A 16,128-nucleotide genomic window follows, 5' to 3' on the forward strand; every position below is an offset into this window, starting at 1 on the left:
AGTGACTGTATAACTCTCAGGGCCATTCTTTCATGAACAGTGTAATGGCGAACATCTCCTTCCAGATACAGACCTACAAACCACTCCAAAATAAAACACAAGTGGGGAAAAATGAAAATCATGACAAAGGGGAATGGAGAGGACAAGATGTTTTGTAATAGTTGTGTAACTCACACAAGGCTTCAATTAGACCTGAGTCAGCCCAAGCACTCCCAGGGTTCTACATTTTAATCTATTCCTCCTCATTTCTCCTGATTTTTCAGATATCCTAACACTTACCAGGAAATGATAGCCCCAAAAGTGTTAAAGTATTTGTTAAATTGTTGTGAGAATGTACACCTTGTTCAAGAGAAAAGAAAAACATAATTTCTCACGGCTGTCCTTAGGACCATCTAGGAAATTAATTTAAAAAGTTTGTATTTAATAATCATGTTATTTTTGTAGATATCTGCCTCAGAACCAATTTCCTCTGAACTAAATGTACATAATTTTGTAAATTGTTCAAGAAAAAATATTCAGTCTCAACTCTACAGTCCTTGGAATTAGCACATGATCGTTAACGTGTTTTCTCTGTCTCTTACTACTTTAGAGTTTAAGCAAGTGAGGTTTGGGGCAGATACCACCCCTGCTCAGAGCAACTGTCCACCTAATCCCGGAGCACACAAAGCTTTCCTGCTCCTCCTTCACAAAATACATCCCTCAGAATGCCCCCCACCTTCCTTTACACTACAGCTGTCATCATGATACTGTATTTATGTCCACAGAAATTACTGACCAGTGGTTCCTTACTGTCACACACAGCCTCATTACAATGACCTCAATTCTGAACTAAAGTTCCATAATTACATCTATCATTTCAAAATTTATTTCCATAACATACATTTGATTTTTTTAAATCAACTTCCTAAGACTGACCATGAACAATACTAGAAAAGTGCAAATTGTTTAATCAAAGGACTTTAACTCAGTGGCTGAGAGCTGGCATCATGAAACGTATGCAAGTAGTTGTCAGTTAAGTAGTTCAGGAAGCAACATCACCGTGCTTATAGTGCCTACAGGAGAAGACAATCTACTGTGTGAATAAATCATAGCTTGCTGTGTATAATAACCCCCCAGAACTTACTGCATACTTCTTCACCGAATTGGAATGTTTTTACAAGGCAGGGCATGCAGGAAGGAGAACTTTAGACACATTTATAAATCTGAGTGGCATGCCTTTCCCTGCACACAGAAACCTCTTTTTCAAACTTCACAGCAACAGAGGGCCAAATACCCATTGACATATGACTTAGAACATCAAAGCAAGCAAATGGTTTCCCAGATGAATCTGCTCTCCATGGAGAATCTTGCACTGGAAATTCCAAGAGATGGAGTAAGTCTCACAGTATGCTAAATACTATACCAAATGTTCTACAGATTACTGCCTTTAGTCTAAAATATTCATGTAATCAGATTTGTTAAAATAGCTTCGTTCAATTATAATGGACTTTTCCAATAATGGTAACAGTAATTCTTTCTACTAACATACTTTGGCCTAGTTAAGAACATCTCCCTTAGGGCTAGAGAGATGGCTCAGAGGTTAAGAGCACTGACTGTTCTTCTAGAGGCCCTGAGTTCAATTCCCAGCGACCACATGTTGGCTCATAACCATCTGTAATGAGAACTGGTGCCCACTTCTGGCCTGCAGGGATACATGTAGGCAGAACATGTATATACAATAAACAAGTCTTTGGAGGAAGTAATGTAGGGGAAGACACTGCATTTCTAGAGCGGAGTGAAAAATGTTTAAAGGGTTTAAGCTAAAGCCGATTGATTCTAGAAGCTGCCATCGTTCTACACACAAACACATGAAAATACTAAGAAGAAAATTTGCTTCAAAATAATGGTCTAAGAAAAGCTTAATACTAATAACTCATGAGTTCCACATCAATTACATTATGTAGGAAGTGCTTTGAACTAAATATTCCTGAGTACATGAGATGTGTGTGCCAAGGGAGTGGCATGGCTGTGTCAAGGCATGCAAATGGATAGAGATTAATAACAAAAATCAATGGTAAAATAGACTTTGAAAAACAAATATAAGATATTAAAAACTGCACCCAGAAATTAGAAATATATTAGTGTGTTTAAATATTCTTTCTAAATAGCATTGATGAGTAGGATTTTTTTAAATTTTCATGTATATGGGTATATTTTCTGCATGTATGTCGGAGTGTCATGTGAACACGGTGCCTGTGGAAACCAGATCCCTTACGACTGGAGTTAACAGATGGTAGTAAGCTGCTGTCTGGGTATTAGAAATAGAACCTGGGTCCTTTGGGAAGAACAGCCAGTGCTTTTAACTGCTGAACCATCTCTCCAGTCGTCTAATAGAACAATATGAAGATCACATGATTTTAAGATGCTTCTCGAACACTGTATTTAAAAAAAGTTAAGGCAAACAAGGGAGATGACTCAGTGGGTAAAGTATTGGCCATGCTACATGAAGACCTGAGGCCGAATCCCTCAAATCCTAGAGAGCACATGAAGTTGGCCATTGTAATACTTATTTGCAATCTTAGAAGTCCTGTGGTGAGATAGGAAACAGAGACTGAAGGATCCCTAAAAGCACAGGGAAGCTGGACTAGTATATAGGAAGCAAGCAAGCAGGCCAACCAACCAACCAACCAATCAACAAAACAGAAAATAAAACCCACAGAGGAAATCCAAATACAAAGCAAACTGAATAAAAAACAAAACCCACAAGTTTTCAAAAATGTTAAGAGTGAAGGACTCACACCCAAAATTGTCCTCACACACATATCTACTCACAAATAAATAAAAAACTTAAGGCATTTCCTATAAAAAATAATTGATATGAAACATATTACTTGCTAGTGTTAGTTTTTCTAGATCATGATTTTGAATTTGTTAGTGTTAATAGTATTTTAATTCCTATGTTTTTCCTGGACATAAGGCGATTGCTGTCTTACAGCATTCCTAAACAATGAGACCAAGCCTCTGGAAGCACTTGTAATCATGTCCGTGCTTGCTGAGCTACATATTCCCTGATCAACACTTGCCAAATTTCTGATACAATATATTTGATATCTTTTTCTGCTCTGGGATCAGCATAAAAGTAATGTATGCACTGTCCTTCGAGTATTGAGCAATGATAAGTAAACCAATGATACTGTCAGTCCACCTTATCATAAGTTACCTTTATCCTGCACTTGTTAGGACTATAATTACAGCCCTCTTAATTACTACCATTCTTCAGACAAGGCACCTGAGTCACAGAGGTTCAATAATGTGTCCATGGAACTCATCAGGGGAACAGTTGACACTGGGTAAAGCCTGCAGATTGCACATCTGCACATTCATATCTAATCCCAGAATCTGATGAGTGACATCTTCATATCTGACTCCAGAACCCGATAAGTGATGGCTCCCATAAATTAGAATCTCCTTGCTGGCTCCCCCAGCTTCCTTCTCACACCTTATCATGCAACACAGAAAAGAATATTAAGTTCAGGAAGGAAATAGACTCTACATGCTTATGTTTTCACTCTTAAAATACTACAAAAGTTTGTAGAATGGGTGTCTCTTTCCCAGGAAATTGTAGAAAACAACAGAAAAGGACTCAACTTCCAAATACAGGGTTGCTAATTCATCCTAAACTTTTAACTCAACAGTTATGAGTAAACAATGAGATATGAAGATGCAATGACTACCATGTATGGGTTGTGAGAGAAGACTGATCTTTTCCAAGTTTCACCATGGTAGTCGCATTCCTCACTTTGCTGAGATGTTGTTGGTTTCTACAATCAATGTGTTATTATAAATATGATTTCCAAGTGATACCTACCCTGAGTTTGGGCAGTGGTTTCATGTTAGAGCACCTGCCTTACATGTGTGAGCAACTAAATTATACCCCTCTCCAAATTACACACTGCTTTTTAATTCCGTGAGTTCTGATGACCTTGCTGTGCTTAGTAACTATTAGCAAATTCCCACACTCTATGGTGACCAGATATAACCCCAGTTTCTTTAGCAGCACACTGCTCCCAGGAGACTCTGAAAGAGATAAGATTTGGTGCATGTCATTAACACAGGATCTAGTTTACAATGGACCGTTGTAACAGGGTTGTCCTGGTCTCAGCTATCCAATGCCGAAATGCTTAGGGAGATTCTGATCACTGGTAAATAGAGGGCACATTACAAGTCTCAAGTTTCCCCAGCTAATCAGTGTCACACCATCACACACCACTTCCCTTTGTAAGGAGTCCAGTCACAGGCTCAAGGGAACAAAGACCAACATAGACACTTCCTGCCAATTACTCCCTGAGCAATTGGAATGATTTCCACATCCCAAAGATAATTTAGATAAAGAGAAACAAACACATGAGACAGATGCTAATAAACTCCTGCTATCGTTAAGTTTACATTACAAGCTATTTCATTGGATAACACACGAGTATATATAGCCCTTCTTATCATGAAACTAGGTACACACTTTAAACCTGCGTGTTGAGCCCCTGAATTCAAAGACTACCAGTGAATATGGATTCACAGTCCCAAACTATGGGAGTTAGCCACAATCTTCTCATCTGGTCCCCCCAGGAGAAAGGAAGAATTAGCTTTTGCCTTCTTTGGCTCTACCCAGAAGCTCTCAGCATAGAGAGTTAATTACTGAAAGTCTCTTGGACTCCACTCCGGTGAACTAGACCCTAACCTTTGTAGGTAGCATCACCTGGCTTATTCTGCACACCACATGGAAAATTCACCAAAGCTTCATCCTGTTTCCCAGTTGGTCTAGGGACAGAAACCTACTTGACCTTGGGCCCAACACAAAAGGGAGACAGAACCATTGGTGTGACTACAGAGAAGGCAAAAGATTCCTTTGGCCTTTTCATCTTCCCACCAAAGGAGTCCCAGCTTTTGGATTCTCCTGAAGGTCTAATACTCACTCATTTATCCTAGAATCCGATTGCTGAAAATGTTACATGACCATGGGTTTGATCCACAAGAGGCCATGGTGAAGCCCACACCTCCTATCACTGACACAGAATGACCCAAGGACATCATTCAGTTTTCTAAAATGAGGGGGAGGGCTATAGAGAATTTTGAGGAGTGTTGATGTTTAGTCAGATCTTTGTCATTCTGAAACATATGAAACAGGATTACCTTGCTAATTACTGCTTACTGCTTCCTAAGCAAGTGCTGAAAAAAACCCACTGCAGGATTTTTAGGAGAAAAGCTGAGACGGTGGCACAGGAAGGAGAAAACACTGAGGCAATACTGTCCTCTTGTGGCCACATAAGAGTTTGTAAGTGATGCGGCCATTTTAAAAGGTTTATTAGCATATGAAGCATTCACGTTCAGCATGTCATTTTTCAAACAAAATTCATTTCTGTTGCCTTTCTCTCCAGTCTCTTTACCCATCCTCCATGCTCACCTTGTTCTCTTCAAAGCCTTTCAAACGCTTTCATGTCATATGTACCCTTCAGTCCTCCTTGAATCCCTCTTGTTACCCTAGAATAATCTCCTATCTAGTTTTATAGAGTATACATTCTCACAACCTTCACATTACACATACACATTAAACAACCTGTGCATAAACAGGAATATGTAGTGTTTGGAATCTCCTACATACTCATCTCGCAAAGACTGGAATACCAACTATCACCCTTTTTGGTTGCCTGGCAGAAACCCATGGGTGGCATCTCATTGCTCCAGAAATCTATCAGTTTTAAAGGTCTTGTGATGAGGGTTCTATGACTTCCATTTCCAAAACATTCCATGGTTTGCTTTCACATCCAATAAAAATGCCATCTGCAGCAGCAGCATGGGCCCATGCTTCTAGTGGAACCTGCTTGTTTGGTTGAGGGAGAAAGCAGTATTCCTCCCCTCTGTTTCTTGATGCTCTTCTTGCACAGGGTCAAACCAGAGAGGCAGAACCACAGCAACTGTGGCATGGGCAGAGGGACTGATCATGATGTGTTCACAATACCTCACAATTAGGAGCAGCAATGCCACATTCTCAATCTAGGACAATCTGTATTTGAACAGATCAAAGTGTGCAAAGCTTCATCAGAAGACCGTGTCATTGTTGTCTTACTAAGGCAATCCCCTGATTCTGCTGTGAGCTTTATACAAACCACTTTCCTCAGAGGGGGCTTCAAAAATTAGAGGTTTTGAATGACTTAATCTATCTGTTTAATACTCTTTGCTAACCACTCAACTAGTAGAAGGAAATGAAGCAAAACTCTTCATTCTTTTCTTCTGTCCCACAACATTTATTATTAATACAAAGGTTACTTACTGTTTTTATTTGCATTTTTAGATCCTGTTAATCTCTCATTGTTTTGCTTTTTTAAGATTTGCTTTTATTAGTTTTAATTATGCGTGTGGGTTTGCGTCTGGGTGTGGATGTGTCCATCCATGTGACAGTAGGTGACTACAGAGGTAATCGGCATCAGATCTTTAGGAAGATGTCTTTGCAGGCAGTTGTGACCAACCTGAAGTGGGTACTGGGAACTGCACTTAGGTCCATAGCAAGAACGCTATCTCCTCTCATTTGCTGAGCTACCTGTCTCTTCATCCCTACTTTCAATTAATGTATGTTTACAAATAATTTAAGATATGGTATGTATGATGTTTGTATATATGTGTGTCTATATAGGTATATGTACATATTCATGTATATGAATCTGGTTTCACTCAGAACATGGCCTGTGGATAGGAATCAGAGGGGAAATTCAAGTGTCGTTCTGGACCATCCATCTTGTTTGAAACAGGGTCTGGTCTATGACCATAACACCACCAGTGTTCTGATCCTCTCTGGTATCACAAGCTGAGCAGTGTGGAGCTTGTTGGAAGAGAGACATGCTCTCTTCACTGCATACTCTAAGCTACCTGGCTTAAGAGGCCTGAGGGAGTCTCCTTCCTCCTCCTCCTATCTCTTCAAAGGAATTCTGGGATCACAGATACTCACATCTGGCTAGATCTGGGATTATAGATACTCACATCAGGGTAAATGTTGATTTAAACTTTTAGAATCATTAAGCTTGTAGAAGTATTTTTATTCACTGAGCCTGGTGTTGTTCTTCTGAAAGACTGTATTTCCCAGCTTGTCTTGTGGACTCTGGAAGTCATTTCTCTTCCTATAAGAGGCAGTATCCCACTTTCCTCATTAGATAAAACATGTCAGGTTGTGTGCATTCATCTGCAGATACACATACATTGTTTATGGATATGTAGGTCACTGGTCTTAGTCTTACAGAGATTTAAATGTATTTTGGATATGAATAATATAGAAAAATTGCTTCATGCTATTCGACTCTACAGAGAAGGCAGGCACTGGAGTTGGAATTTGGTCTGTGTGCCCCAGACCCAAACATGTTTGCTTAAAAGTTTCCTCCAAAGTCTCTGTCCTAGGCCAGGCTAATCACCTGACTTTGTGACAGCAAAAAAGACAGAAACACAGAACAGCTCAGGAAAGGACATCTTTGCACTTGAGAATAACTAATAACTAAACTATTTATTACAAATGGTAAGGTGTTTAACTCTCTGAATTACCCCCCCCCGCAGTCCCACTTTGCCCTCGATGGGGGAAGTCCTTCTGTGTATACATATGAATAAGCACTGTTGGCCAATAGTCAAGCAAGATAGGTGGGACTAGAAGTTTAGGAGGATTCTGGGAAATGTAGTGAAGTGGGTTGTTGCCATATGATCTCCCAGGAGCAATGGGCACTCAGGAGTACATCCTCAAAATTATAAGTCTTTATAAAATACATGTTAGTAATTATGGGTTAATAATCAAGTCAGAGCTAGCCGTTAAGAAAACAAGCAAACGACCAACAGCTTCATAATTAATATAGTGTCTTGTGTGTTATTTGGGGGCTAAAATTGGCAACAGGACCCAGGTGGCGGGCAGGAAGAATACAGGTTACAATCCTGCTCCCATTTTCTTGGTTTTGTTCACTATCTCTAAGGCTTATGTTGAAACTTTAACTTCCTATATTTTAGGATTTGTGAGTTCATTGAGTGTGATTTAAAAGGAGTGTATAGATAATCTTAATCTGCTATAACACATCATGTTTGTAACATGAATTAAACTCTTGTACAGCTCCATTGCAATTGCAGGGATCTACCTACCTACAATTATCCTTATTGACAGGCATTTGGTCAGTGTTTAGGGCCCAGGCAAAAGCATCCCATCTAAGACAATCCCAGATATCCATGGACATGCAATTGCTATATGCCTTAAGTTTTTGATTCATAACTGCTTAGATGGATAGAAAAATAAGCATTCCCTGGTTTTACCTAACTGGCAGACAGAGAAGCAATAACCTAAACTAAAAGATTTTCAAACTTCTTGTTTTATTAACTTAAGATTTTAATTCAGAGATTTACTGCTTCCTCCTATTTCCCCTGGGAAGATAAAGACAAAGGTAATCAGCCCATTTGCTCATGCTTGGGAAAAGTAAGCTTTCCTGAAGGCCCATGTCACCACTGAGGCCAAAGCACTGAAAGACCCCAGGTTTTGTTTCTTATGCAAATTAGACTTAGAGCCTCTCTTTGTCCTACAGCCCTGAGCAATTGATGCTAAAAGTTTCTCCTTGTTTTAGTTTATAGTTCTCTGTGTGAATCTTATCTGTCTTGCTGACTCTGAGAAACTCAAGCCTCACATGGATCGTAAAAAGAATTACTGTTGCAAATGTGTATATACCTGTACCCCAAGAACAGGGGAGAAACAAAGAAACAGAGAAAATGAAGAACATGCAGAGGAGCAATTGTGTGTGAGTCCATTCCTTGTTCCCTCAGATTTAGTTCTTCACTTATTTGTAGTTCCTTTATTTGAACTCTGAGAGAAAACTCTAAAAGCTGGACTTTTAAAGTTTTCGATAGCCAGCACATCCTAACTCATTTGAAATGGAGCCTAGAGACAAGGACCAGAAAAAAAAATAAGCCTTTTCCTATGCTTGGGCTTCTGCTTCCCTCCCACTATGTCTCCTCACTGTGATCATTCTTTCCTCATCATTATTCCAACACTTATGTTTCTACCCCATCTTTATAATGTTTAACTTGCTGAACTGCACCACACACCCAAGCAAAATGTCCTATTCAAGTTATCTCAATAGCGTTCACCATACAACAGCTCCATTTACTCTTGAAACATGTGGAAAAAGACCTTGTAGATGCCATGGAGAAACTGACTAAAAGGAACCTTCATCCCTTTCACCCCAGGCTAGATTCAATTGTTTACATCAGTCCTCTATTTCTCCTGTCCCCTTCCTTAAACTTGTTGCATTGCATTTGCAGTTTGTTATTTTACAATATACTTTGAACTGCAATTCACAAACAAAAACAGAAGAGCACATTTGGGCGACAATGGCTTTTTTTGTTTTGTTGTTGTTCTTGTTGTCATTGTGTGTGTGTGTGTGTGTGTGTGTGTGTGTGTGAGTGCGGGTGAGTGAGTGCATCAGTATGTTGGTGTGTAACTTTAAATTGCAATAAATTCATGACTGTTTAATGATTCCTAGTTCAAGCAAAGGCTGTCATGTTAACTTTGAAGGTCCTCTCTCCCCCTCTAGTGGTGAAAAACTGAATAAGAAGCTTGCAAAAGGCATTTGCTCTGGAACTTTGATGGGAATGGACTTCCGGGAATATACATAACCCAAAGCAATGCACTGAGAGTGAGAAGGGGTGAGGGCAAGTCCCCCACCTACTATTACATAATTTGTGAACATGAAATTTTGTTTGATCTGCTGCTAGTCAATTGTTTCATCTGAAACAGAGTGTTGATTTTCAGGGCTGTCGTGGTTGTCATAAGAAAACACATATATTAGACCAAATTAAATAGGTGATAACACACAAGAAAATAGAATCCTTTCTTTTTCTATATAAAATTCAAGAGGCACAGATATTTAGTCCACCTGTGGTGCACAGGTTCTCAAGATCCTTTGTCTCTGTCCCTTTTTGCCAAGAGCCAACTGATCATGTATACTTGAGCCCTAGCATTGCTGGGAAAACAACCCATATAGAATTCCAGCTAACAAAGGTGAATTCAAATGTAACTGCAAAGGAATTGTCAGAATCAGAAAGAAAAAATAAGAAAAGAAAAGCACACCCTAGCCCTTAAAATGTTATTTCATTGATAGAGTACAGATGACAGAAAACATTCATGATGGAAGTACCAGGTGGGCTGGAGGCTGGAGAGATTCAGTGTCTGCTGCCCTTGTAGAGGCCCCGTGTTCTGTTCCAGCATGCACAGGGCTCTCCTACAATCATCTGTTACTCTGGTCCCAGGTAATCAATGCCCTTTTCTGACTTCAGAGAGCACCATGCACACATATGGTGTACATACCCACTTGCAGGCGACATTCTTTTAAAAGCTCTTTGAAAAAAGAACTCTACAAAAAGAGCAAGGAAATCTATGGAACTAAAACTAATTCACACACCAGGGTTTGATTCTGGATACAAGAAGGACTTTTGAAACTGGCCATTTTGAGATTTGAAACTAAACTTCGATTAGACCATAGAATTGAATCCTTACCAGTGACTTGATTGCTTCATATTTAGGTTAGTGAAAGAGCTTAAAGGGATATTCTAGACACATTGAAATATCCAGAAATGGGTTTTAATGAAAAGAATGTGAGTCTGTCTGCTAGTATCCACATTTCCCTAGATTACCAATATTAAGGAAAAGTAGACAAGCAAATGAATGACCTTAGGAAGTCTGCCCATTTGGGCTCTTTTGAACTGTTCCCCCTTTAGTCCTGTTAATTATTTACTCTGAGGCTCTCTTCTATAATCATCTTGTCAGCCGATCCTTATGGATTATGCACAAAGGAATGAGCATTTGACTTCTAAGGAAGCAGCTCTTGGCAGGTCACTGAATATCCTAAGCAGGCCAGTTGCCTTATTCCCAAGATGGAAAGAGAATGACCACTCAAATGGTTCCTAGGCTTTCAGAGCTTAGACAACTGTTCTTCAACCCTCATGAGTGAGTTCCTCCCCATCCCCATCTTTCCCTCTTCAGCATCCATAGCTTCCTTGATGCTAGTGGCTTGCATCTAGCTACACTGACAAATCACATAGCTTACAGAGCTTCACTCCTTTGCAAGCCTGGTGTCTGCTGTAATGACCTTGTTCCCTCTCTTGTTGAAGTGCCCATCAAATGCCACTTCCTCCTTCTATAAAGCTGTACTCCACCACCTCCGGTGACATCTCCAGCAGTGGCAACTAATCCCCCGTCTTCTGTGCACCTGCTTCTTAATTATACTGATCTGTGGGTGCACACACATGGACACACACATAACTGGTCTCTTTATGGGGCTGAAATTCCTCTGAATATAAGGAGTTGGAGCAAGTTTTGCAAGCTAGAACACCTGTGAGACCACATATTGTGGCAGCAGCTGAACCATGAGAATCTGTTGACTGAATATATGAAAGTCATTAGTAAAGTCTAAGTACTGAGCATTATTGCAAAATGCCATGTCAGCTACACATGTTAGTTCTCAAGGCTTGGTCAGTGGTTCGTAAGAAGCCAGGCTAAATAGGCAGCACAGGAAATGAGCAATCTATGCATACAATGAATGACATTTAGAGCACAGGTGTTTAGAATAAGAACAAGAACAAAAAAGAATGGCCTTAAATTCCTTTTCTTCTCCTCTGTACTTTTGAAGAGTTCCCAGCTGCTGGTTTCTGGCCTATGCCTTACAAGACTGCCAGATCACTACCCTGTCCCAAGGGTCCCGGCATCCTTCAGGGGCTTGCAGCCACCCACCTGGCCTGTCAAAATGCACCTGAGGGAAAAGAAGGAGAGGTAAAGGTGGGACTAGAAAAGGTTACAGCTCCCTCAGCTTCACCTTCCTGGCCTCACTTCACAACGCTCTTTCTGACACAGGTACTGGAACCTGTCACTCATGCTGAAACCTCAGCAATTCATCCTTGCTCGAGGCGGGGGGGAGGGGAGATAAAGTGCTGCCCCTTTCAGGGTGCAAGTTGGCATGGCCTCTCTGTGAGCCCCTAACAGCACAAACTAAACCTGATAGCATTCAGGTCAGCGGAGTATCACCTCCAACCATTGTTGGTCTCTGTGAAATTTCACTTTTTTTTTGGAAGTTTTTGTCTTTCAGTTTGGCTGCAGAGGTATTCTTAAAATTTTTAAATGTGTGTGACTAATGCAGAACCACCAAAAAAGCAAGTGTTTGTGTGTCATGGCACCAGTCCTGTAAGGCTGTGACATAGCAATTCAAGGAGGTGGGATGGTGAGGATGGGGATGAGGGTGGGGTTGAGGATGGGGGTGAGGATGGGGGTGAGGGTGGGGGTGAGGGTGAGGGTGAGGGAGAGAACAAGAAAGAGAAAAACCGCAGCTTCGATAGACCTATTTTTTAAAGATAGTCTCTTGTCCTGAAATATTTGTAGGAAAGTCTCCGCTCCACTCCATTCTCTGGGATTGTACAAGTTTTCATACACTTTCATTCACTCTCCATCAGAGTTAATGTTCTGCCCCAAATACATATATGTATCATTGAAGGATAGAATGTCTTTCTCTAAGGGCACCAGTGATGCGCTATGTCCTTTTGTTGATGAAGCTGATTAAAAATAAACTTCATGTTCAGGAATGAGTCTGATGGGGATTTCTTTCCTCTAGGAGTTGCAACATTGTGTTCTCTCTCTCAGTGGGCATTGCTTTTCTATTATCTCTCTTGTTTTTCCTGGTCACTCCTAGCAAGCTAATGAACTCCTACATTTACTACCTGATGGAGAGATAAGTAAGAATTATGAGAACTGCTGTCATGAGTCTCCATGTGTCTACCAATCATTATCATAGCCTGTTGCAGGCTTATCTATTATACCTTTATCAAGAATCATTCATTCAATGCACACTCAGACAACTAGAACTTTCTAACTTGAAGTATATATTCCCACTCTAAAGGAATCTGTAATCTAATGTAAATACTTATGGCTACTGCATCTCTGGAGTTTAAAAATGTCTTTATGAAAATATTAAAATGCTAATATAGCAGAGAAATGTGATCTCTGTTTGTGTGCCTGTTTGTCTCTCTGTCTGTCTGTCTCCTGTCTCCCCACCTACGAAATATCTGACATATGTCTATAACTTTAAAACTCTGATAGTAAAGAAATTCAACTAAAATGTCCCCTGTTCATTGTTTGGGCACACATAGAACAAAAGTAGCATAAATTAGGAGTAGTAGTGGTCTTTGCTGAGAAAGGACTGATACAGTTACCCTTCAGAAATAGAGGGACTGTTCCAAGAATATAAGAGCCATGGCCAGGCCTCCAGGAGGAAAGCATTAAAAAAGGAAGAATATATTTTCTCACAGACAACTGCTGTGACCTGAAAGGGAAAAGAGAATCTTCTCTTTGAACCCAGGAGGAGAGATTCATTAACAGGGATCAATTAAGTAAGAGTATATGAGCCACAGCCATCATGGGCAGGATGATGGATATGGGTGGGTGCAAGAACAGAGGAGAACCCCTTCAGAGAAATCCTCTCAAATAAAAGAAAACATCTGTCTCATATCCTTTGGGGAAGGCATTACATGACTTAGTTCAACATAAAGTTCCTGATAGAACGCATGGAGGAGTCATCAATTGAAAACTGTTGAGCCACAATACAACATGGCTTCTTAGTTCCACTCCAAAGAGAAAGGGCAGAGGGAGTTAGGGAGACAGACAGACAGACAGATACTTTCTTCAGGTTTCAGGACATGCTGTCTCAGAATGACAAGCCTCTTCAAGGACAGGTCTGTGATCTAGAGTAATATCCTTCAGCCAATGTTTACTACAAAGTAAACATTTTTGATCATGAAGAAAAGAAGAGAAAGGAAGACATGCTTGGGATAGTAGAAACAGCTTCCTAGACTGCAGATTGCATTTGACTCTGTCCAGAGGTTGAACTGTTCCTCATGTCACCACTAGGAGGAGATTCCCAGAAGTGAGAGCTGTGCAACCTTTATGCAATCCCCTGGAGTGTCAAAAAAACGCAAAAGATTGCCTGGTAGGGAGTGTACAGTGGGCAAAAGGAGTAGTGGATAGATATGGAGAAGTGGTGGACAATTTAGTTGAACAAGACCAGGACCAACTCACCGGGATCTTGAAATCCTTTGAGTAATTGCAATGGGCAACTCTACAGAATGTCACACAGAGAAGGACACACATCACATACCATTACTCTTTTACAGGTGTGAAAAATAAATCTGGGCTGGAAATTGGAGTGGAAGAAATGGACTAGAGATACTGGTCCTGCCATAAGACTACACAGCTGTCTGCCAAACATCTGGATTCAAGAGACAAAAATTCAAAGCACAAAAGTGAGGGTGTGGTTTGCCCCTCTCCTGACCTCCTCCCAATGAATGTCTTGTTTTCTTGATGCGTGCTTGTGCTAAGGAATAAGAGACAGTTCTCTGCATTTCGGTACGCAAACAAAATGATCAAAGGAGTCACAGGATGAACAAATGAATAGCAGAAAAAGAACATTGCTGCTTTCCAACATTCTAGTCTAAGATGAGCTTTCAAATCCATTGTCTTATTTTGTAAGAATTCAGAAATCAAAAAACTTGATGATTTCACAGGCTTGGCAACACCAAGATAGTGTGTGAATGTCTGGACTCCCCAGGTATCCCTCCTCCATTTCATCATTTAGACTTCTCTCGGTAAATGACACAGATTGGGGATCTACCTAAGGTGCACTCCAAAAATAAGCAACTTTAGCTCTACAGGCTTCTCTGGAAAGTCTGGTTCATTCCTTTTCATATGCAAAGTTGATGGTTTCAGGTAGGATTACTCCTGACACTCTTAGGTCTTTCAAATGACTTCCTCATTTACTAGGAACAGAGCCATTAAATGCAGCATTTCAAATACCAAATACCATCCCTGTCAAAATAGCTGACAACCAGGGATTATTAACCAGCTCAAATGCAGCCTTTGCTTCACAAAAACAAATGCTTTGAACTGACAGTATGGTTATTTCCCCCCCTTTAAAGTGTCTGTTTATGGGATTGCTGTGGAAATCCAGAAGTCAGGTAAACCTTAATGAATGCATTAATGTCTGTTGTGCATTGTCGGCTACATCTTGCAGCTGATACTTTCAGGTCCAAATGTGAGAGGGGTTGCACTTTGTTTTCAGAACCTGCAATGTATTAGGTGTGCTCAAGGCCTAATTTTCAGAGGCATGCACACTCACATACATAAGCATGTGCACATATGCAAGCTTACACCAGGACATGCACATTTATGCATACTCATACACACACACACACACACGCACACTGTGTGAGCATGTGTGCATGAGCATGCACACACTCTGAATACTCACATTGACTTGGATGAGCACTTATGCATCCTTTCAACATGGTCAGACACTTATCCTGACACTAGTCTACACTCCACAATAGAATGTTGTAGACAGTAGATTACACCTGACACTCTTCTAGCTGTCAAGGAGCTCAGGTGTCAGCAAGCTTAGAGATCACTAGGGATGGATGCCATCCCTATAATCAGTAATGTGTAAAACTAATAATTAAAACTACAGGACTCTGGCTATTGTTCAACAGAATGGGATTTGAATTGTATCTCTGACCCTGGAAACGAGGCATGACATTTGAACTCATAGAAAGTTTATTAACAGTTAACAGCTTAAATCTTTACATGCTGTTCTCTAGCCAGTGGCTTTCTGATTTCAAGTACATCATGAGCCCCCCCCCATAGGAGTCATTTTAAAGGGGTCTACCAGCTACTTAGGCAGTGAAGTCCTCAAAAGAAAGCATATTCTAGAGACCTTAGTGACTGTCTAGAGCCAGTTGTGGTGCTTTAATTGAGGTAGCACCCAGAGTCTCAGGCATTTGAATGTTTGGTCCCCAGTTGGTGGCACTGCTTGGGGAGGCTCAGCAGACATGCCCCTGCTGACAGAAGTATGACTCTGGGAACACACTTTGAGGAGTCAACCTCCCTCATGTCATTCCTCATTTATTCTCTCTCCTTCTTGTTTGCAGTTCAATATGTGAATACTCAGCCCCCTCCTCTAACTGGATACTGGGTTCCATCTTCCTTGTCAAACCGGACAATTATCCCCCTAGAATCACAAGCCCAAACAAGCCCTTCTTTCTATAAGT

General features: G+C 40.6%; 1 protein-coding gene across 3 annotated transcripts in view; it reads right to left on the reverse strand.

The window, feature by feature from the left end:
- The window catches only part of Nyap2 (neuronal tyrosine-phosphorylated phosphoinositide-3-kinase adaptor 2), a 238,955-nt gene that overhangs the window by 17,368 nt on the left and 205,459 nt on the right, over positions 1–16,128 (reverse strand). The window lies entirely within an intron of this gene.

The sequence above is a fragment of the Mesocricetus auratus genome, unplaced genomic scaffold (assembly GCF_017639785.1).
Source record: "Mesocricetus auratus isolate SY011 unplaced genomic scaffold, BCM_Maur_2.0 Super-Scaffold_100010, whole genome shotgun sequence".
NCBI classification, from domain to species: domain Eukaryota; kingdom Metazoa; phylum Chordata; class Mammalia; order Rodentia; family Cricetidae; genus Mesocricetus; species Mesocricetus auratus.